We start from the raw sequence: 22,023 nt of genomic DNA on the forward strand, positions 1-22,023 counted from the left end.
AACACGGAACACAGAACATAGAACACAAATCCTACTTCGAAGTTTCTTATCTTCACTTATCCTAATCTGCAGATTTATAGTTATGTTGTTATCAATTACAAAACATCTCTATACACTCTTAAAAAATTCCTCCCTGTAGGCTCATGATTAGTTAGTAAACGTTCTCTTTTTATAGAGACTTATAAGATTTTTAAACTTAATGTCCTTCCAGGGGGCTCATATATATTGTTAACAATTATTAACGTTCTCACAAACGGAGACTCATAAGATTTTTTAACCTTAACTTCCTTCTAGGGGGCTTATATTTCCTTATGAAAACAAAAATCCCTGTTCTCAACCAAAACATATATATATATATATATATATGTATAAATCTCTAACATAGATCTTATTCTAACATGAGTCGACACACAGCTGGCATACATCAGATGTACAGACATGCAGCGGCTCACTCTGTCTCACACACACACACGCAGGCTCCGTTCCTCTCATACACACACAAAAAGAATGCATCCGTTTATACAAAGCATGCTACCGCCGTTCCTATTTTCCTTTATATTCCTTTCTAAATTTCTGCTACCTCAGATTGTAGACATTCAATGAGAGGATTACTTCAGACAAATACTTTGTCAAATAGATTCTGAGGGGTAACATACAATTGAATATATATTCTACAATCTGCAGTTCCCAGAACTGACTTGAGAGTTAATCTAATAACTATCAAGATTCATGGCCCATCATATTGATCGCCTTGTTTCAAGGGCTTCCTTAAATTAACGGCGTCCTAAAAGTATACTTTTTCCTTATTTCCTGGCCTTATTCCTTCATGCTTTTCCTGGACACTCCTTTTACTTTTATTCAAGCCAAATATCGGTGTGCCCTATCGGTGTGCCCTATAGACACTCCCCCCTTTTTGCGTTGTTCCCAACGCAAACGAATTTAGAAAATTTAGAACGGAATTCTCATCACACAGCAAATACCAGCAAAGCGCACACACAAGTTCTTTGACGGTACATCTGAACGCACACACCCTGGACTCACAAAACGACCAGCGCCCAATGTTTGTGAGAAAGCTCACCTTATCTGTCGGCCTCTTGAGCGGGAGTCACTTTGTAGCCCAGGAATGGAATGCAGAGAAAAGACGTAACACGTCCCAAAAACCTCGTCGCCATTAAAATGTGGTGAAAAGACAACGTTGCTGATAATGCCGTGATGATAAGAAGATCCGCTGACACTGTACTTTGTTTATAAAGGTTTATTATAACAAAGAGTTTCAGCGTCAGATTTACAGATACCTGCAGATATCTGAAGAACAGCCGGACCCAATCTGATTTGCTATTCCTCCCTCCTTTGTTCAAGACATGGTATTTATATCCTATGTGACATAGTATGGCGTGATTTTAATACACCAATCCCTGGCTTTTCACATATCCTCTTTTCCAGGAATTTAGTAATGCTTTCCAGATGTTTCAGCAAGCAGAGCCAAGTTTCCTCTAACACACTTTTGCAAACGTCAGCACAATCATAGACCCTCAGACACTACACTCACCACAGAGGACGGGGTCCTGTTGTATTGTCAAAAGGCACATATGACTGGGGAAAGTTGAAACGCAGCCCTAAAAGTTTGATGAAATTAGGTGGATAAAAACAAATGGCGATAGCTGAGTGGAAAATGCACCAATGTCCACCATATAACAGGACAGTGGCGACCCGTCATTCAGGTTTTGCGCCCCACCATTCTTTTGTGCCTGTTTTGCACGTTATTATTAATACGTGTCACATCAGTTTGCAAACAATGTAAAGAAAAAAAAAACATTGAGTTAATAAGCATTGTCTATTTTTTTGCTTTCTTAAGTAAGGCAGCTCCAAAATGTAGGTGTTTCATCCTAGCTCAGTGCTTTCTGTGGTGGTGGGGAAGCCAGCGGAAAATATGGCGCGTAGGGGTTGGTAATGTTCTCTATTTGCGCCGTGATTGGTTCAGTGTTCTGTCACTGATGGGGACACTACATCACCGCAAAATCTACAGGGCGAGCTCGAAAATTCAAGCCCCTTGGGTACTGCCAAAGAGTTACATTGGAAGTGCCCATCCAAGAAGGCTCAAGTTCATTGACCACAGATAAAATGTCAAATCCCGTTATATCTACAGTAGCTTTGATTGGACTGATCATGTCAACATCATACTTTCAACATCCTAGCTAACAAGCTAGCAGTCGTCATCATGAATCAAGTCAACAATCAAAATCAAATCATTTTCAATCCTTGTCATATGAAGAGAAATTATGAAGAGAAATTATAGATAAGATGTATCGGAGCTCATTGGCCATTGGACATAAACATTACACAACAAGTTGGAAATCGCAAATTCAACAATGAGTGGTTTGGAAGGAATCAGTGGCTAACTGCAAGCTTTACAAAGCAATCACTAGCCTGCTATTCAGTGGAGTGGATGTGTGGTCCAATTCTGGGTTTAAGGGTCTCTTTTCAAAGCTTAAAAGGATAAACATTCAACATTGGCCATGCTGTCAATCCAGCATGGCTTCTGCCACTTTTAAAACAATTGGAAACTCGGAACTGGGAAATCTCCAACTTCAGTGAGTTCAAGACAACTGGGAACTCTGAAAAAAATTAGCTCCAACTGGGAAAATACGTTTTGAACGGTCATCCAACTCGGAATTCCAAGTCGGGAACTCAGGCCTCTTTCTAGAGCTCTGACCTGAAGATCACTAACGTCATGAATCAACCTTGTTTTTCTCCAAGTTCCCAGTTGTCTTGAAAGCACCATGAATCCAGAGAATGCCAGACTTTGATGAGAAAGTTTGATGACAGAATTTACTCACGAAGGACCGCCGCTATCAGAACTCAGGATAAGACCCAGATGCAGACAGTTTGAATCACAGATGTTTATTAACAAAACAGGGGGCAGGCAGACGACAGGTCAAGGGCAGGCAGAGGTCGGTAATCCAGGGCACAGTCAGTAAGGTACAGAACGGCAGGCAGGCTCAGGGTCAAACAGGAGACAAAGGGCTGTGAGACCGCGGTTTAATTCTCGATACATGAAAAGTGGGATGTATACGGAGGGTGCGGGTCAACAGAAGATGAACAGCAGAGGGGCTATGGATTTTAGAGATGGGGAAAGGGCCGATGAAACGGGGGAAAGTTTACGAGACTCGGGGAGGTCCCGAGTGGACAGCCATACCCTCTGCCCGAGACGATAGCGGGGAGCAGGGGTCCAGTGGCAGTCCGCCTGTCGCCGATACCTGGAGGTGGTCTTGAGAAGAGCGGACCGGGCTCTCTTCCAGGTACGGCGACAGCGGCGGACGAACATCTGGGCCGAGGGTATGCTGACCTCTTCCATTTGCTCAGGGAAGAGTGGGAGCTGATATCCCATGGAACACTCGAAAGGCGAGAGACCAGTGGCCAAGCAGGGAAGGGTGTTGCGGGCGTATTCCATCCACATAAGTTGCTGGCTCCGGGTGGTAGTTTGGTGGAGACGAGGCTATGAAGAGCCGTCTCCAGGTCCTGATTGCCTCGCTCCGACTGGCCACTGGACTAGGGGTGAAAACCGGAGGACAGGCTGGCCGATGACCCAATGAGGGTGCAGAACACCTTCCAGAACCGGGACGAGAACTGAGGACTGCGATCGGAGACCATGTCCACCGGAAGTCCATGGATCCGGAAGAGGTTTTGTACCATGAGCTGGGCTGTCTCCTTGGCAGAGGGTAACTTGGGAAGGGGAATGGAATGGGCGGCTTTGGAAAACCTATCCACCACTGTAAGGATAGTGGTGTTGCCATCTGAGGGAGGGAGACCAGTGACGAAGTCCAGGGATATATGAGACCGGGGCGCTGAGGAACAGGGAGTGGTTGAAGGAGGCCAGCCGGAGCTTACCTCAGAGTCTTATTCTGAACACACACAGTGCAGGCGGCGATGAACGCGGAGACGTCAGGAACCATGGTGGGCCACCAAAAGCGTTGTCGTACAAAGGCCAGGGTCCGGCGGGAGCCAGGATGGCAGGGAAGTCTGGAGGAATGAGCCCATTACAGAATCGGGGAATGGGCAGAGTCCGGGACAAACATCCGGTTAGCCAGATGGACCTGTCGGACGTGGAGGATGTGTTCTTGAGTTGACTGGGAAAAAACAAGGATGTCTTCAAGGTAGACAAACATGAACCGGTTCAACAAATCACGGAGGACATCGTTGACCAGGGCCTGGAACACTGCAGGAGCATTTGTCAGTCCGAATGGCATTACAAGGTACTCATAGTGCCCGCTAGCCGTGTTAAAAGCTGTCTTCCATTCGTCTCCTTTCCGTATCCAAACCAGATGGTAGGCGTTCCGAAGGTCCAACTTAGAGAAGATCGTTGCCCCCTAGAGAGGCTCGAAAGCCGAGGAGATGAGTGGTAGAAGTTATTGGATATTTTTTGTTAACTACTCTCTCACTTAAGGGCAGACAACATAACAAAACAATTATATGAATTATCCATGTTGTAGAATGAAATGCCTATATGCCCTATATGCCTATGGATTAAGAAACAATTAAAGGGTTAAAACAGAGCCATGAAGAAATGGCTCTATAGGTATTTTTCCATTACATATATTATAATATGCTTAACAATAGTAGAGACATTTCTTTAGTGCAAATGTTGTGCTTCTGAGAAAGGATGGTTCCCTCTAGCTCCCTGCAGCTGGTCTGGGTGTGTAGTCAAGGACATGGGATGGAGATAAACTTCAGGAACAGATAGACCTGTATTGTTTCTCGTTGCTTCTGAGTAACCTGGTCACACGGTCAGGACAAAGAACCTCAGAATAACCACAGGTTTTTCAGTTCATCCTAGACAAAGAGCCTCAGAGTGACCACAGTTTTTCAGTTCATCCTGTCTTTTACTATCTTCCAAGGGCGCAGCTGTGTGGAGATATGAGTAGTAACGGAACTACTTGTTTGTGCGCTATGACCCGATACACATAGCCACAAGAAGAAACCATAGTGGCACCAGGTCAAGGGAGGGTGGCTGTTTGGATAAAGAGGGGGTTCTGATATGATATGAAAAGGAGTCCAAGCAGACATGGGGATAGACAGGAAAGAAGCTAGACAAAGAAACCATAGTGGCTCAGATATGATATGAAAAGATGAAGCTGTATAAAAAGAGAGCTCCAAGTCTGGGACGGCAGTTGCTCTGCAGACCAGCTTGGCTCTATTGCTTGTGTAATAAAGTCTATCTTGATTCTACAAAAACTCTGGAAGTACTTTGTTTATTTGATAATTTTCTACAACATAATTGGCGACCACGAAGGGACTGGAAAAAGAGACCATAGGGGTGCTGCGCCATCTGGAGGAGGCTGAACGAATCACACACAAAATACAGTGGCCACTGTTAATATAGGTAAGCAACATTTTTACTTTTAAACATAGAAATTGTGTGATTCACTCAACTGATTCTAAAGGTCAGGTACCAGGTCTCTCCAGTATTTCTGGGCAAAATTTAGGAAAGTACAGAGTTTTTGTTGGAATGAGAAATAAGCATGCATGCAATGGTATTGATTGTTGAATATTGTTGATGGTTGTAAATAAGTTTAAATCCTGTGACTACCGCTTTGGAGAGCTAAGATTAACACTCCTTAGGACTGAACGGGCAGGTGGCTAGCTTACGTCCTAAGGATAGGCGTTGTATATAAGTCTGAAGGAATACCGGTTTGGAGAAGCTAAGGTTAGCCCTCCAGAGGACTACCAGGATGGGTTGTCTATGAGTATTGCCCTAACGTGTTGAGGAAGTGTATCGTTAGAGGGTTGCCATACATAGGGAAAAATTAGGAAGGGTAGATCATCCTGAGTAGGTGATATAATAATTGGAAGTAGCGCTGGTCATCCGGAGTAGGTGAACAGTTGTGAAATAGCCACAAGGGCTGCAATATATAGAGAAAGCATTAGAGTAGGTCTGCTCAGCCTGTGGGGGTGAGTGGTTTGCTTGGGCGGCTGTGATTCATTCAGTTTTGGTTGAGTTGGATGTTTCATCTGTCTCATTAATGTTGCTCATTTGATCAGCTTGATCAATCTGTTTGATTCAATTGTTTTGTCTGACTCGTTTTGTACAAGACTGGTTTTATTCGACCCGCTGAAGTTTGCGAATGCAATTCGTTCATCTTGGTCAACTGGTCTTACTCAATTCGTGCATTCAATTCATTGAGGTCACTCGGTTGTTCATCTGGTGTATTTGTTCAATTCATTTGTTCGTCCTGCTGGTCATTGTCTGATTCATTTCTGCGCAGGGGGCTGCTCATCTGTGTGGGTGATCAGAAAAGAACAAGAAATCCTGCAAATAATAGCCTTTTCTGTGGTGAGGAAGTGTATCAGAAGAGGGACTATATTTGAGGTCATGTATAGCTTCTGTCTCTGGTGGGGAGAGGGCATGCCCAATCTCGCATTAGGAGGTGAAGAATAAATGGTGCGTGTATATTCATTGACAAACTGAGTGTGGAAAATTCACGTTACCAGGAGGGGTATGAGAAATCCTGTTGGAGGAACAGGTCACGTGTACCGGTGTGGTTGTATGACGTCTAGACATTGTATTTCGGCCAATCTTTTAGGGTATGTTTCGGCCATTATATTTGGAAACCTTAGAGGTGATTTAGGATTATGGTAAAATTGATTATAGTAAAATGATAAATTGGGCCTTTTTATAGAATAACATATTCCTGCAGGTTATACAAATAGTGATTAAGTGTGTTTGAGAATAGCATTGTGTGAATGTGATATAAGAGTTGTATAAATGTGGAAAATAAGTCACAATCTGAAGTTTGAATAATAACATATAGAAGTGTGTATGATCATTTGATATAAGTTTGGACAATAAGCTTTGATATAATGATATCTTGGGGTTCCGTACAACATTGCCCATCATAGAATATCACAGGATGGTATTGAGAGCGGGATGTTATTTTAGGGAGTAGTGGCAAGTCTATACGTTTCTGGGAGGATCCTATGACTGAGGGGCAGGGTCCGGGTAGCTAAAGTTGTTGTTCCGCTGGGAGTAGGAGTACGATAAGCTGATTTGTGGCAATGGAGAATCATTAGAAACTCGAATGGTTTGGTTAATGTGAATATATGAAAATATAATGAATTGTATGTGCGTGTAATCGATTACTAGAGATTTGATAAAGTAATAAATGGAATAATATTCATATACTAACTTGCGCACCCAAACATAGACATACAGGGAGGGGAAAAAGTATTTGATCCCCTGCTGATTTTGTACGTTTGCCCACTGACAAAGAAATGATCAGTCTATAATTTTAATGGTAGGTTAATTTGAACAGTGAGAGACAGAATAACAACAACAAATCCAGAAAACGCATGTCAAAAATGTTATAAATTGATTTGCATTTTAATGAGGGAAATAAGTATTTGACCCCTCTGCAAAACATGACTTAGTACTTGGTGGCAAAACCCTTGTTGGCAATCAGAGGTCAGATGTTTCTTGTAGTTGGCCACCAGGTTTGCACACATCTCAGGAGGGATTTTGTCCCACTCCTCTTTGCAGATCTTCTCCAAGTCATTAAGGTTTCGAGGCTGACGTTTGGCAACTCGAACCTTCAGCTCCCTCCACAGATTTTCTATGGGATTAAGGTCTGGAGACTGGCTAGGCCACTCCAGGACCTTAATGTGCTTCTTCTTGAGCCACTCCTTTGTTGCCTTGGCCGTGTGTTTTGGGTCAGTCATGCTGGAATACCCATCCACAACCCATTTTCAATTCCCTGGCTGAGGGAAGGAGGTTCTCACCCAAGATTTGACGGTACATGGCCCCGTCCATCGTCCCTTTGATGCTGTGAAGTTGTCCTATCCCCTTAGTAGAAAAACACCCCCAAAGCATAATGTTTGCAACTCCACGAGGTGAGATCTTGCATGGCACCCCAGGCCGAGGGAGATTGACAGTTCTTTTGTGTTTCTTCCATTTGCGAATAGTCGCACCAACTGTTGTCACCTTCTCACCAAGCTACTTGGCGATGGTCTTGTAGCCCATTCCAGCCTTGTGTAGATCTACAATCTTGTCCCTGACATCCTTGGAGAGCTCTTTGGTCTTGGCCATGGTGGAGAGTTTGGAATCTGATTGATTGATTGCTTCTGTGGACAGGTGTCTTTTATACAGGTAACAAACTAAGATTAGGAGCACTCCCTTTAAGAGTGTGCTCCTAATCTCAGTTCGTTACCTGTATAAAATACACCTGGGAGCCAGAAATCTTTCTGATTGAGAGGGGGTCAAATACTTATTTCCCTCATTTGAAATGCAAATACATCTATAACATTTTTGACATGCGTTTTTCTGGATTTTTTTGTTGTTATTCTGTCTCTCACTGTTCAAATAGACCTACCATTAAAATTATAGACTGATAATTTCATTGTCAGTGGGCAAATGTACAAAATCAGCAGGGGATCAAATACTTTTTTCCCTCTCTGTATGTCAGGGGTGAGAAACAATAAATAAAGGTTTTCTGAGTTGGTGCAGTTTATGGATCGTTTGATAGAGATAAGGTTAAGCATTATATGACTGTCTACAACCTGGGCAATAGTCTCAGAGACTGAGTGGCGTATGTCCACTTTTTGGAAGATTGGGGAATTGAAGACAAAGACTGCCCATAAGGCCTGGAAATTATCGACGTAATTTATAACATAGTACAAAGACAATTTAGGGTTTCCATCAAACTAATTATCATTGTGGAGCTAATGTGACGTAGTAAAGGAATGTCATTATGTCGCAAGGGAAAGATAATCAGTTTGATTCAACTCGCTAGATCTGTTTCCAAATCAATTAATGTAGATTTGACTCGTTGACTGCTAATTTATTCCCTTTGAGCATGTGAGATCTTTGCAAAGAAATTCTTGGACGACTTTTAAGGCTATTTTCTGGTAATTGTGTTATGTGCCAGATGTTAAGACTACAAACCATTGTAATTGGGATATTTGCGGGATTTACTTTTCATTTCCATAGGCATAGGTTCTGTGTTACTGACAAAAATATGGGTTTCTGATTATAATTCAACTATGGCCATGGGTTGCTTAGATTGATATAGCAGCCAGTGTTAATTTTAAGATGTAAACTGAACGATTTAGCAGCTTGCTTAGTTCAAATTGAGGCTAAGTTATTGAACATGAATAGTGGAACGATTTCGAGGTAATACATTTTTTTGTGTGGCCTAATGGTTTGCTGGAGGAACCTACTGAGAATGGGGTTGTAATTTAAAATATTGAATTGAATATTAATTGAATATATGCTTGTGAACTACAGCAAGTGTTTGTTTTGTTACCTGTAGCCTAATCAGACAGGACAGTTACCTAAATCTACTGACTTCTAATAATAGCGGACTGGCAATTGCGATTTAGCTGTGGCCATGATCTTAATTGATAACAAAGGAAAGTAAGTTAATAGGGTAGTTGAATCGGAAATGTTCTTTGACAATTTCTAATTATTATTACTAAATTCTATAGTTTGCGTAACACCAGTGATTTATGCAAACAGTGAATGAATTCTAAAATGATAATCTGTTTCCGTTACGTGGAACAGTGGATTGCAGGTAGCTTTGACTATTACATTGATGGGACAGCACCAACTTTTTGTAGGTTCTAGATTTGTTAAACAACAAATTAATATTTGGACAAAATTAATGCAATAGGTTACAATGATAACATTACCAGAAAAATAGCAACAAAATGGCCAAAGGAAGGGACGTTTGATGTGACAGTGTGTGAGGAAATGGATACCATAATAAATAACTATAAAACAGGAGAGAAAGGGGAGAAAAGAAAGAAGAGAGAGAAAGAGAGAGACATTTTGAAGATCTTCTGGGAGGAAGGAAAGGGCTGGAGAGAAAGCATGGCCAAATCTGGAAGGATAATAATGGAGAAGGAGAGAGAGAACCAAAAAAGGTTGGCTTAACTGCACCACCACCATAGACACAAGGGGGGCAGTATCCTCAGGTCACAGGACTAGTCTCAATAACAGGGACTGTAGAGCTAGAGGAGAAAAAGGGAAGCGGCGGGCTTCCACCCCAAAAAGAGAAAGAGGATCACACTTAGACATAGACTGTTATGAGGGACTGAGGGGCATGTTAACCAAACTGGAAAATTATGGGATAGATTAACAAGATTATGATGGGCAAAGTGAACGGGAGGAGGCAAGTGATGAGGAAGATGAAGAACTCAGACAGTGTTGACTCTGATCAAGAACAGAGTGAGACAGAGGGACTATTATCACCACAAGGAGCCATGGGAGGTAAAACTATAGTAACAGAATTAGGTAAGGCACTGCAAGCCCATCCTGGAAAAATCAAAAAGAGAATTAAGAAACAGATGGACAATAAAAAAGCCAGAAAAGTATGGAGCTCAATATCCCATTTTGGTAAAGGGGACACATGTTCACTATGTGCCCTGGGGATCACAGGACCTGGAAGGCCCGGTGACTAGACTGCCAAACATACATGAAGGAGCAGGAAAATGGATTAGAACATTTGAAGAACAAACAATGGGGAAACTACTGGCAGTGGGAGACTTGAAGGCATTGCTGGCCAGGGTGGTGGGAGGGGCCAAAATGGAGGACCTATTGCAGGTGGGGGGCCTCATACAGGCGGTGCGGAGGACGCTACTGGATGGAGTGGCATTTTACAATTATAGGCCAGGACTATGGCACACTCTGAGAAGAGAGTATCAGGCCAAAATAGACACTAAAGCACTGAGAGGGGAACCATTGGGGGATTAAAAAAACCCTGCAAGTTACCTAGAGGACCAGCTCAAGAGGTGGCGACAAGAAACAGAAAGAGACCCAGAGGGGGATCCACTGATGACAACACTGTTCAGGACATCATTGAGGGAAGCAATGCCAACGCCTGTCAGAAGCAGGTTGGAAGATGTGGTGGGACTAACGTCAAGGTCACGCAAGGAGTTCTGCGACCATGTTATCCACGCAATGGAGAAATACAGGAGGGATGAACGGAAACTGGCGAAGCAGGGGAGAGACATTCAGAGACAACTGAGACAAATGCAACTGGAAGAGCTGACAAGAAAGGACAAAAAGAAAACACACGCTCCGGTGATTACACCAGTACTGCCAGAAGAGGGCGCCATGGCACCTGTTCTCCAACCACCGCCTCAACCACAAGGCCAAAGAGCTCCTGCCATACCAGTAGTAAATGTGTACACACAACAGAAATAATGGAAACAAACCCAGGAATCAAGGTCACCAATCACAGCAGCAGACATACCAAAATGGTGGACCAGGAAGACCGCCAGGTGTCTGCTGGGGGTGTCATCAATCAGGACATACAAGAAGGAATTGTCCTACCAACCCATGGCGGCCTAAGCAACCACAACATGGCAATTGGCAAAGAAATGACACCAGCTCAGCTGCATGGCAACACTCTCAGACACAGGCTCCACAGGGCCCAGTGAAACCGTGGGGAGGACCAAATCAGGGATACTAGAGATGCCCAGAGAATCCTAGAGGGGAGGGTCAGCTAGTGGCAGTAACTATGCAGGCTGATGAAGAACCTATGCTGCAGGTTCAGGTGAATAATAGAGGCAAACCCATGATGATAGATACTGGAGCATTTTACTCATGTGTAAGTCCAAATTCTGCCTCTCACCTCCCCATGTCAGGCAAATATGCAAAGAAAGTAGGTTTTTAGGGACAAACACAGCTAATACCTATGACAGTTCCAGTAAAACTAGAAGCAGGAGGAAAATATACCTGCATACCTATATTAGTATCAGAACAAACTCCAGTTCATCTATTAAGAGAGATGCACTATGTAGAATGGGCATCCAAATTAAATGTACATCAGATGGACTAATAATAGATCAGGAAGGTGTACGTCCACAGATGATGATGGCTATGGATAAAACAGCAAATGTATACTGGATAGGGAACATAGAATTACCAGTACAAGAGGTACTAAAGAAGTGGGGAAAATGTATCAGGGCTCATGTTCCAGAAATGAAATTACCTAAATTAGGCTATCATTGTACAGTGCAATATGACTCATATCAAAATAATTTGCTAGAACAACTATGGTTGAGGAAGGCATGGGGTTAACCGGCCTTCATGAGATCGCAATATTCTGTAATAGGGAAACAGGGGGCAGCAATGGAAGCACAAGATGCTCCAGAATCTGATATCATACAGACCTGGTTTGATATACCAGGAACAGTACCTCACATAACACTTCTAGTGGCTGAGGGATATCAGGCAAATGACCTAGGACCAATGATGAAGAAGGCTAAAAATACACAGTGGGAAAAAAAGAGAATCCACTAATTTTCCAGTCTGTTGACAAAAACCTAATAAATGTCCTATGCTTTGCAGAACTGATGGGGGAACCACAGGAAGTGGAAATAACTTAGGAAAGGCAAATGCCAGTAGTTAAAGAAGAAACAAATCAAGAAAAGCCATGGAAACAAATGGAAAGTATGATCACAGAAGACTTATTGGAAAAACATGATACAGATGTGGGTTTGGTAAAATCAGCTAATCCAATTTGCATTAAAATGAAGGCAGACATAAGACCCCCATGGAAACAGCAATACCCAATGAAACCTGAAACAGAGGCAGGAATACAAGCTACGTTAGAGGGACTGATAGAAGCAGGAGTACTGGTTAAAACTGTAACACGCCACTGCTACCAGTACTAAAAGCATACAAACAGAAGTGGAGACTGGTCCATGACCTGAGAGCAGTGAATGAAGTAGTTCAAGACTACCAAGCAGAGGTACCCAATCCACACACACTGTTAACAAACATTCCACCAGATGCAAAATGATTCTCAGTGATAGACTTATGTGGAGCATTTATTTGTGTACCTTTAGCAGAAGAAAGTAGACACTTGTTTGCGTTTACTTACAAAGGACAGCAATTTACATACACGAGGAATTAGATTGAAACAAACTATGAATGATTTGAGGGAGTACAATGGAATTACCTTCATGTTCTGTTTATAGTTAAAACGTTTGGGTGGCTGATTAAGATGTACTATAGTGAATGTTAACGAAATGTACACTTTCTCTTCCAGGAGAATGGGTGTTTCATTGTGGTTTGTGGTCTTGGGGAGAGCAGTTAGTGAAATGTGTATGTTTTATAAGTATAAAGGTATCCGGATTAGACCGTAAAAGGGTGCTGCCAAATTAAATAAGGCCTGACATGTTTGTTTGTACCATATGGATTGCGAATAACCACACACAACACACTTGTTATGAATATTTGTTAATGGTGTTAATACCATGTTTGATTTCTTGTGTTTTTTTTTTTGTTTTTTTGGTTTAGTGGATTTTTCACAGGTTAGAAATAATACACCTTAAAAGGCACATACATTACATTCTCTGAAGTTTATATTGCCAGAGTTTTGGTTGCACACATGTAAATTATCCTGAAAACAAATTTACTGAAAAACCCAGTGTAAACCTGGTGTGACACTCTGGCTCTATGGACTTTGAGAATTGAGCCAGGGTTGTTCATTTTCATGTGTTCGGGTGTATTTCATTTGGTGGTGTTGGGGATGGGTGAGTTTCATTTTGTTTGTGTCTAGTTGTGATTGGTTAATGACTCCCAATCGGAGGTAACGAGTCTCAGCTGTCGGCTCGTTATCTCTGATTGGGAGCCATATATATTCTGTGTGTTTTCACCTTTGTTTTGTGGGTTATTGTTTCTGTGTTGCTGTTAGTGTGTTTCAGTATAGTACTTCACGTATCGTCTTTTGTTGTTTTTTCGTGGTTTCTTTGGATTAATAAAGTCATCATGTTCACTCGCAACGCTGCGCATTGGTCCAATCCTTCAGACGATCGTGACAGAATAACCCACCACAAAAGGACCAAGCAGCGTAACAAGCGGCAACAGGACCTACCTACACAGGAGTTATGGACGCCTCCTAAGGTCTGGACATGGGAAGAGTTATTGGACGGAAAGGATCCTTGGGCACAACCGGGAGAATATCGCCTCCCTCGTGAAGAGCTGGAGGCAGCCAAAGCCGAGAGGAGGTGGTACGAGGAGGCAGCGCGAAGGCGAGGCTGGAAGCCCGTGGAAGAGAGGCAACCCCAAGAAATTTTTTGGGGGGGGCACATGGCTTGGGCAGCTGGGCAGCAGGAGGCTGCCACAGGTAGAGCTGGAGCAAAGGCTATCGGATTACGGGAGCCATTGGCGAGTAGAGGGAAGGAAGTTGTTGTGGCACGGCATGAGAGACTGAAGTGTGTTCCCAGTCTGGTCCGGTCCGTTCTTGATCCCCAGTTAAGGCCAGTGGTGGGTGTTCCCGGTACGGACCGGTCTGTTCCTACTCCACGCACCAGGTCCACGATGTGCGTCGCCAGCCCGGCCCGGCCTGTTCCGGCCACTCGCACCAGGGATAAGGTGCGCGTCGCCAGCCCAGCCCGGCCTGTTCCTGCTCCACGCACGAATCCTACGGGGTGCGTCACCAGTCGGCCAGAGTCTGCCGTCTGCCCAACGGCGCCTGAACTGCCCGTCGGCCCTATGGCGTCTGAACTGCCCGTCTGCCAAGCGCTGCATAAGCCGCCCGTCTGTACTGAGCCTGCAAAGCCGTCCGTCTGCCATGAGCCTTCAGAGCCTTCCGCCAGACAGGAGCCGCTAGAGCCTTCCGCCAGACAGAATCATACATCTGCTATGGAATCAGCAGGAGCCGACGCAGCCCATACTAGACTGGAAGCTCGGGTTCGGGACCAGGAAGAGCAGATCCTGCAGATGGGAGCCGCCCTGCTGGAGATGTTGACTGCAATCCGAGGCTGGGGTCCGCCTCCACCGCCAGTCTCCCAGCCAGCACCATCAGCCAGCCATGAGCAGCCAGATCCGTCAGCCAGCCATGAGCAGCCAGATCCGTCAGCCAGCCATGAGCAGCCAGATCCGTCAGCCAGCCATGAGCAGCCAGATCCGTCAGCCAGCCATGAGCAGCCAGACCCGTCAGCCAGCCATGAGCAGCCAGACCCGTCAGCCAGCCATGAGCAGCCAGATCCGTCAGCCAGCCATGAGCAGCCAGATCCGTCAGCCAGCCATGAGCAGCCAGATCCGTCAGCCAGCCATGAGCAGCCAGATCCGTCAGCCAGCCATGAGCAGCCAGATCCGTCAGCCAGCCATGAGCAGCCAGACCCGTCAGCCAGCCATGAGCAGCCAGACCCGTCAGCCAGCCATGAGCAGCCGGATCCGTCAGCCAGCCATGAGCAGCCAGACCCGTCAGCCAGCCATGAGCAGCCAGACCCGTCAGCCAGCCATGAGCAGCCAGATCCGTCAGCCAGCCATGAGCAGCCAGATCCGTCAGCCAGCCATGAGCAGCCAGACCCGTCAGCCAGCCATGAGCAGCCAGACCCGTCAGCCAGCCATGAGCAGCCAGATCCGTCAGCCAGCCATGAGCAGCCAGATCCGTCAGCCAGCCATGAGCAGCCAGATCCGTCAGCCAGCCATGAGCAGCCAGATCCGTCAGCCAGCCATGAGCAGCCAGATCCGTCAGCCAGCCATGAGCAGCCAGACCCGTCAGCCAGCCATGAGCAGCCGGATCCGTCAGCCAGCCATGAGCAGCCAGATCCGTCAGCCAGCCATGAGCAGCCAGATCCGTCAGCCAGCCATGAGCAGCCAGATCCGTCAGCCAGCCATGAGCAGCCAGATCCGTCAGCCAGCCATGAGCCGTCTAGCCAGGATCCGCCAGAGCCGTCCAGCCAGGAGCCGCCAGAGCCGTCTAGCCAGGATCCGCCAGAGCCGTCTAGCCAGGATCCGCCAGAGCCGTCCAGCCAGGATCCGCCAGAGCCGTCCAGCCAGGATCCGCCAGAGCCGTCCAGCCAGGATCCGCCAGAGCCGTCCAGCCAGGATCCGCCAGAGCCGTCCAGCCAGGATCCGCCAGAGCCGTCCCGCCAGGATCCGCCAGAGCCGTCCCGCCAGGATCCGCCAGAGCCGTCCCGCCAGGATCCGCCAGAGCCAGCCAGCCAGGATCCGCCATCTAGTCAGGTGATGCCCCTTAGTCCGGTGCTGCCCCTGAGTCCGGTGCCGCCCCTTAGCCCGGTGCTGCCCCGTAGTCCGGTACTGCCCCTTAGTCCGGTGCTGCTCCTTAGTCCGGTGCTGCCCTTTAGCCCGGTGCTGCCCCTTAGTCCGGTGCTGCCCCTGAGTCCGGTGCCGCCCCTTAGCCCGGTGCTGCCCCGTAGTCCGGTACTGCCCCTTAGTCCTGTACTGCCCTTTAGTCCGGTACTGCCCCGTAGTCCGGTGCAGCCCCTTAGTCCGGTGCTGTCCCTTAGCCCGGTGCTGCCCCTTATCCCGGTGCTGCCCCTTAGTCCGGTGTTGCCCCTTAGTCCAGGTGGGGTTAGTTGGAGGGTGGTCATTGGGGGGAGGCTACCGAAGCAGGTTGTGACTGTGGTGGGGTGGGGATTACGACCGGGGCCAGAGCCGCCACCATGGACAGACGCCCACCCAGACCCTCCCCTAGTCCTGATGTTGGTGCGCCCGGAGTTCGCACCTTTAGGGGGGGGTACTGTGACACTCTGGCTCTATGGACTTTGAGAATTGAGCCAGGGTTGTTCATTTTCATGTGTTCGGGTGTATTTCATTTGGTGGTGTTGGGGATGGGTGAGTTTCATTTTGTTTGTGTCTAGTTGTGATTGGTTAATGACTCCCAATCGGAGGTAACGAGTCTCAGCTGTCGGCTCGTTATCTCTGATTGGGAGCCATATATATTCTGTGTGTTTTCACCTTTGTTTTGTGGGTTATTGTTTCTGTGTTGCTGTTAGTGTGTTTCAGTATAGTACTTCACGTATCGTCTTTTGTTGTTTTTTCGTGGTTTCTTTGGATTAATAAAGTCATCATGTTCACTCGCAACGCTGCGCATTGGTCCAATCCTTCAGACGATCGTGACACCTGGTACACAAGATGTTTGAAATGTCTTTGAATAATGTCTGAGGTACAGGGGAAGAAAAGGGAAAGAGACACTCACTTAATGGGGTTGAATGGCCTCTGACCTCTGTTCTGACTTTCTGGTAAGGCCTGATCACCCTCACTAGAGAGCCTAGAGACATTGGGTGAGATTTAAATGTAATATGTGAACACTAATGATTAGGAAGAAGTTGATAATTTAGCAATAGTCCTATGTGTGATTCGGACCATGACAAGGACAGAGAGAGAGCGCTAGCCCTGAAAAAGGGACACCTGTCGCTAGTCAATTTTACCTTATGGGATACAATTAAGTTAAGATGTTATAAAGGGTTGTCATTTGATTTGTTATTTTGATTTAACAGGCAGTGTTGTTGTTTTGTTTTTTGGGTGCATGAATCACGATGTGAGTCGTGTGTCCAAAAGGGAAATTACAGGTCCCCTGGGGCCTTTTGGTAAATATGCAAATTGTATTAAGGATATGAGCAGTAGTAATTCATGGGTTATGGGTTAGATGGAATGTTTTATGTGCAAATGTATTTGTGGCCTGAGACAAAGTACAAAGGGGACCATATGAGGGTCCACCTCTTGAACAGTTGGAAAGGGAATTAGAAGAGTATATCAGGAAACTAACTGTTATACATTAAGTTATATACCAACAGGAGAGAAGCAGAGTTCCAGAACCAGAGCGAATCCACCACGACCAGTAGTCCCGGGGGAGAAGGTCTACGTCAGGGTCTTCAGAAGGAAGTGGAACGAACAGAGACGTGAGGGACCCTTCACCGTCACCCAGGCTACACCAACTGCCGTAAGGGTCAAAGGGAGCTCGACCAGGTATCATCTAAACCAATGCACCAGAATACCGCATGGAAACCAACGACTGAGAGATGAGGAAGCTGAGGATGCCGAGACCCTAGTGATGGAAGAAGGTCCTGAGCGAAAGGGACCAACGCCACCCGGAGTAGAGGCCCAGAAGCAGATGGTCATCGTCGGAAGAGAGCCCTGCTGGGCCCTCACAACAATGAGGACAATTTGTTCTTATCTAGAGCAGAAATGGTTGCTAATCTTACATCAGGACAAAAAGAGTGCTGGGTGTGTGGGTTGGGGCCGTTTAAGGTAGGAGCAGGTTTACCGCTTGTGGGAGTTCCCATAGGGGTAAATCTGAATATGCAAACGGTCTTAACATTCTTAGTGGAGATACCATGTAACCCTGACCCCATGACGTTCTCTGTATTACACAACCACACAGGCCCACCGTCGTTTACTAGGCCAGATAATACCGGGTTTGGAGGGTGGATCATGCAACTGTGTCTGACAGTTGTTTTAATCATTGCATTGATTTTGCTGCTCATCCTCATGTTGAAGTCTTGCTGCAATATGTGTTTAAAACTGGTATCAAATGTAATGTTAAATGCTGCCATGACCCAGGGCCAGAATGCAGGTTGCGAATGATTAACTGAGCTACCCTTTACTGCTGAGGACTGTGATGTTTGAAAATATAACCTTAATGCAAGGATGTTAGTCACTACATATCCCTATATTAATATATTAGTCACTATATACATTTGCAGTGTTTGTGTGGGACCTATAAAGTCCCAAAGGGGGGATATATTGGAGATTTTTTGTTAACTACTCTGTCTTACTTTAGGGCAGACAATATAACAAACCAATTATATGAATTATCCATGTTGTAGAATGAAACACCTATATGCCCTATATGCCTATGGATTAAGAAACAATGAAATGGGTTAAAACAGAGCCATGAAGAAATGGCTCTATAGGTATTTTTCCATTACATCTATTATAGTATGCTTAACAATAGTAGAGACATTTCTTTAGTGCAAATGCTGTTCTTCTGAGAAAGGATGGTTCCCTCTAGCTCCCTGCAGCTGGTCTGGGTGTGTAGTCAAGGACATGGGATGGAGATAGACCTGTATTGTTTCTCGTTGCTTCTGAGTAACCTGGTCACACGGTCAGGACAAAGAGCCTCAGAATGACCACAGTTTTTCAGTTCATCCTGTCTTTTACTATCTTCCAAGGGCGCAGCTGTGTGGAGATATGAGTAGTAACGGAACTAAAGTTATCACTTGTTTGTGCGCTATGTCCCGATACACATAGCCACAAGAAGAAACCATAGTGGCTCCAGGTCAAGGGAGGGTGGCTGTTTGGATAAAGAGGGGGTTCTGATATGATATGAAAAGGAGACCAAGCAGACATGGGGATAGACAGAAAAGAAGCTAGACAAAGAAACCATAGTGGCTCAGATATGATATGAAAAGATGGTATTCAGTTGCTCTGCAGACCAGCTTGGCTCTATTGCTTGTGTAATAAAGTATATCTTAATTCTACAAAAACTCTGAAAGTACTTTGTTTATTTGATAATTTTCTACAACAAAGGTAACATTTTTTTAACCGTGATGTCATTTAGGCCCCGGTAGTCGATACACAGGCTCAGGGTTTTGTCCTTCTTCTCCACAAAGAAGAACCCTGCACCAACGGGGGAGGCAGATGGACGAATACTCCCTGCAGCAAGAGAATCCTCAATGTACCTCTCCATGGTCTTGGTCTCCGGACCTGACAGGGAATAAAGCCGCCCCCGAGGCAGTGTAGTATCCGGGAGAAGGTCGATAGTGCATTCGTAGTGTTGATGTGGAGGGAGAGATGTAGCACGGCTTTATTGAAAACCTCCCGGAGGTACGGGTACTCCGCGGGAATGGCAGAGAGATCTGAGGCTTCTCCCAAGCCCGCAGGAAGACGTCCTGGGGCAGGCTGCGCCGACTTCAGACAATGCGCATGGCAGAACGGGAACCAACCCATGATAGAACCAGTAGCCCAGTCGATCAGAGGATTGTGCCTCTGGAGCCATGAAAACCCCAAAACCATGGGTGCATGAGGGCATTCAATGGGCAGGAACTGCATAGATTCACTGTGATTACCTGACTCTCTCAGGTTAATGGGAAACGTAGTGTGGGTGACTCTGTCAATAGAGTGCCCATCCAGCACTCTGACATCCATGGGAATGGAGAGCGGTTTTGTGGGGATTCCCAGCTCCGACACCAGGGTAGCGGCCATAAAGCTCTCGTTGGCCCCAGAGTCAATGAGCACCCGGAGAGATTTGGACTGGTCACCCCACAACAGGATAGTATGGAGAGGGGTATGAGAAATGGAAGATGGGGAAACTCCCCGTACGGGTCATCAGTGTTCTCATACCTACTTGATGAGCCTGGTCTTTTAATGGGCAGGTAGATAAGAAATGTCCCGTAGCTCCACAATACAGACAACTCTTGGTGTTTAGTCTGCGTAAGCGCTCAGCAGGAGACAATCTAGCCCTGCCCAGTGGCATGGGCTCTGGAAGAGACGATTCGACAGCCCTCCTTGACTTCCGAGAGAACTCGGGTGACATCGGATCCACTCGGAAATGTGGACTTCAGGGATTTCCGGGATTCCTCAGAGGTGAGGTGGAAATGGAGGACGAGCGAGGGCGACAGGGAACAGACTCGCTCTCCCTCCTACATTCCGGTAGCCGCCCATTGATCCGGATGGTCAAGGCTATGAGGGAGTTGAGGTCCATGGGCAGCTCCCGGCTGCGAGCTCATTTTTAATCACCTCCGATAATCCGTGAAGGAACGCGTCGAACAGGGCTTCCAGGTTCCAGGCACTCTCAGCCACCAATGTGCGAAAATCCACTGGGTAGTCTGCCACACTACGGGAGTCCTGACGTAGTTGGAGCAGCTTACGAGCAGTCTCTCTCCCGGACAACGGAGAATCTAACACTTTACGTACCTCCGCCATGAACTCCTTCAGACTGAGGCAAACGGTGGATTGTTGCTCCCTCACCGCCGTAGCCCAGGCGAGAGCCCTCCCAGACATCAGCGTTATCAGGTACGCTATCCTCGAGTGATCCAAGGGAAATGAAGAGGACTGCAGAGGTCGGTAATTCAGGGCAGAGTCAATAAGGCACAGAACGGCAGGCTCAGGGTCAGGGCAAGCAGAGGTCAGTAATCCAGAGCAGTGTCAGACCGGTACAGAACAGCAGGCAGGCTCAGGGTCAGGGCAGGTAGAGTGGTCAAAACCAGAAAAACAGGGGCTAGAGCGAAACAGGAGTACAGGAAAAACACGCTGGTAGGCTTGACAAGACAAACTGGCAACAGATAACAGGAAACGCAGGTATAAATACACAGGAGATAATGGGGACAAATGGGACACACCTGGTGGGGGGTGGAGGCAAGCACAACACAGGTGAAACAGATCAGGGTGTGACAGCCGCACCACCTTCCTGTTCAAGTGAGCACAACAAGGTGAGTCCAAAAATGTATTGTATGCTGCTGCATAAATGATGTAATATGCCAGGGAGATATGTAGATACAGTAGCTAAGAAAGTAATACTAACTGGATGTTGTGTAGTAAGCTGTTAGTAGCCCATGTGCCTCACCCTAATAATTTGGTACTTTTTCCACTCATAACTTAGCCTACTGTTCTGACTTGGTGGTGCACATGTAGCCTATGTTTTAGAGACATTTCATCATCGAACATTGTAAGAGCTTTCATTGTCTGCTTATATGTCCCCTTTATTTATCCTACGGTTCTGACTTGGTGTACAGGGAGAATACTGTAAGAACGGCCCATGTTCTGAATTCTGTCGCTGTACATTTCAAAAGTGCTGAACAAATAGTTATATTAACTACGTCCGTCCTAGCTCGCTCACTAATGTCTTCATCGAAATTACGGATTGCCTAATATGTCCGCTGGTCGTCCCCTTATGCCATAGTTTGTAACTGTCAGCAGAAACCACATTTGTTTAAGCAAGTCAGCCATATCAGCTATGTTTTTTAAAAGGCAGTAAATGAGGCTGAATGAACTGTTTCGCTGCCAGACAAGGGTCTGCTGATAGCCAGGTGTAACAGTGGTAAATTGTTGGGACTATTTTTTTTAAATTTTAGTCATTTAGCAGATGCTCTTATCCAGAGCAATTTACAGTTATTGAGTGCATATATTTTCATACCGGACCCCCGTGGCAAACGAACCCACAACCCTGGCATTGCAAGCGCCATGCTCTACCAACTGAGCTACAGGGGACTATGCTGTTGAGACAGCTTTCTGTAGGCTCTAACAGTTGGTGGGCACCGTTTGTCACC

The sequence above is a fragment of the Coregonus lavaretus genome, assembly GCF_964263955.1.
Source record: "Coregonus lavaretus genome assembly, chromosome: 26".
NCBI classification, from domain to species: Eukaryota; Metazoa; Chordata; class Actinopteri; order Salmoniformes; family Salmonidae; genus Coregonus; species Coregonus lavaretus.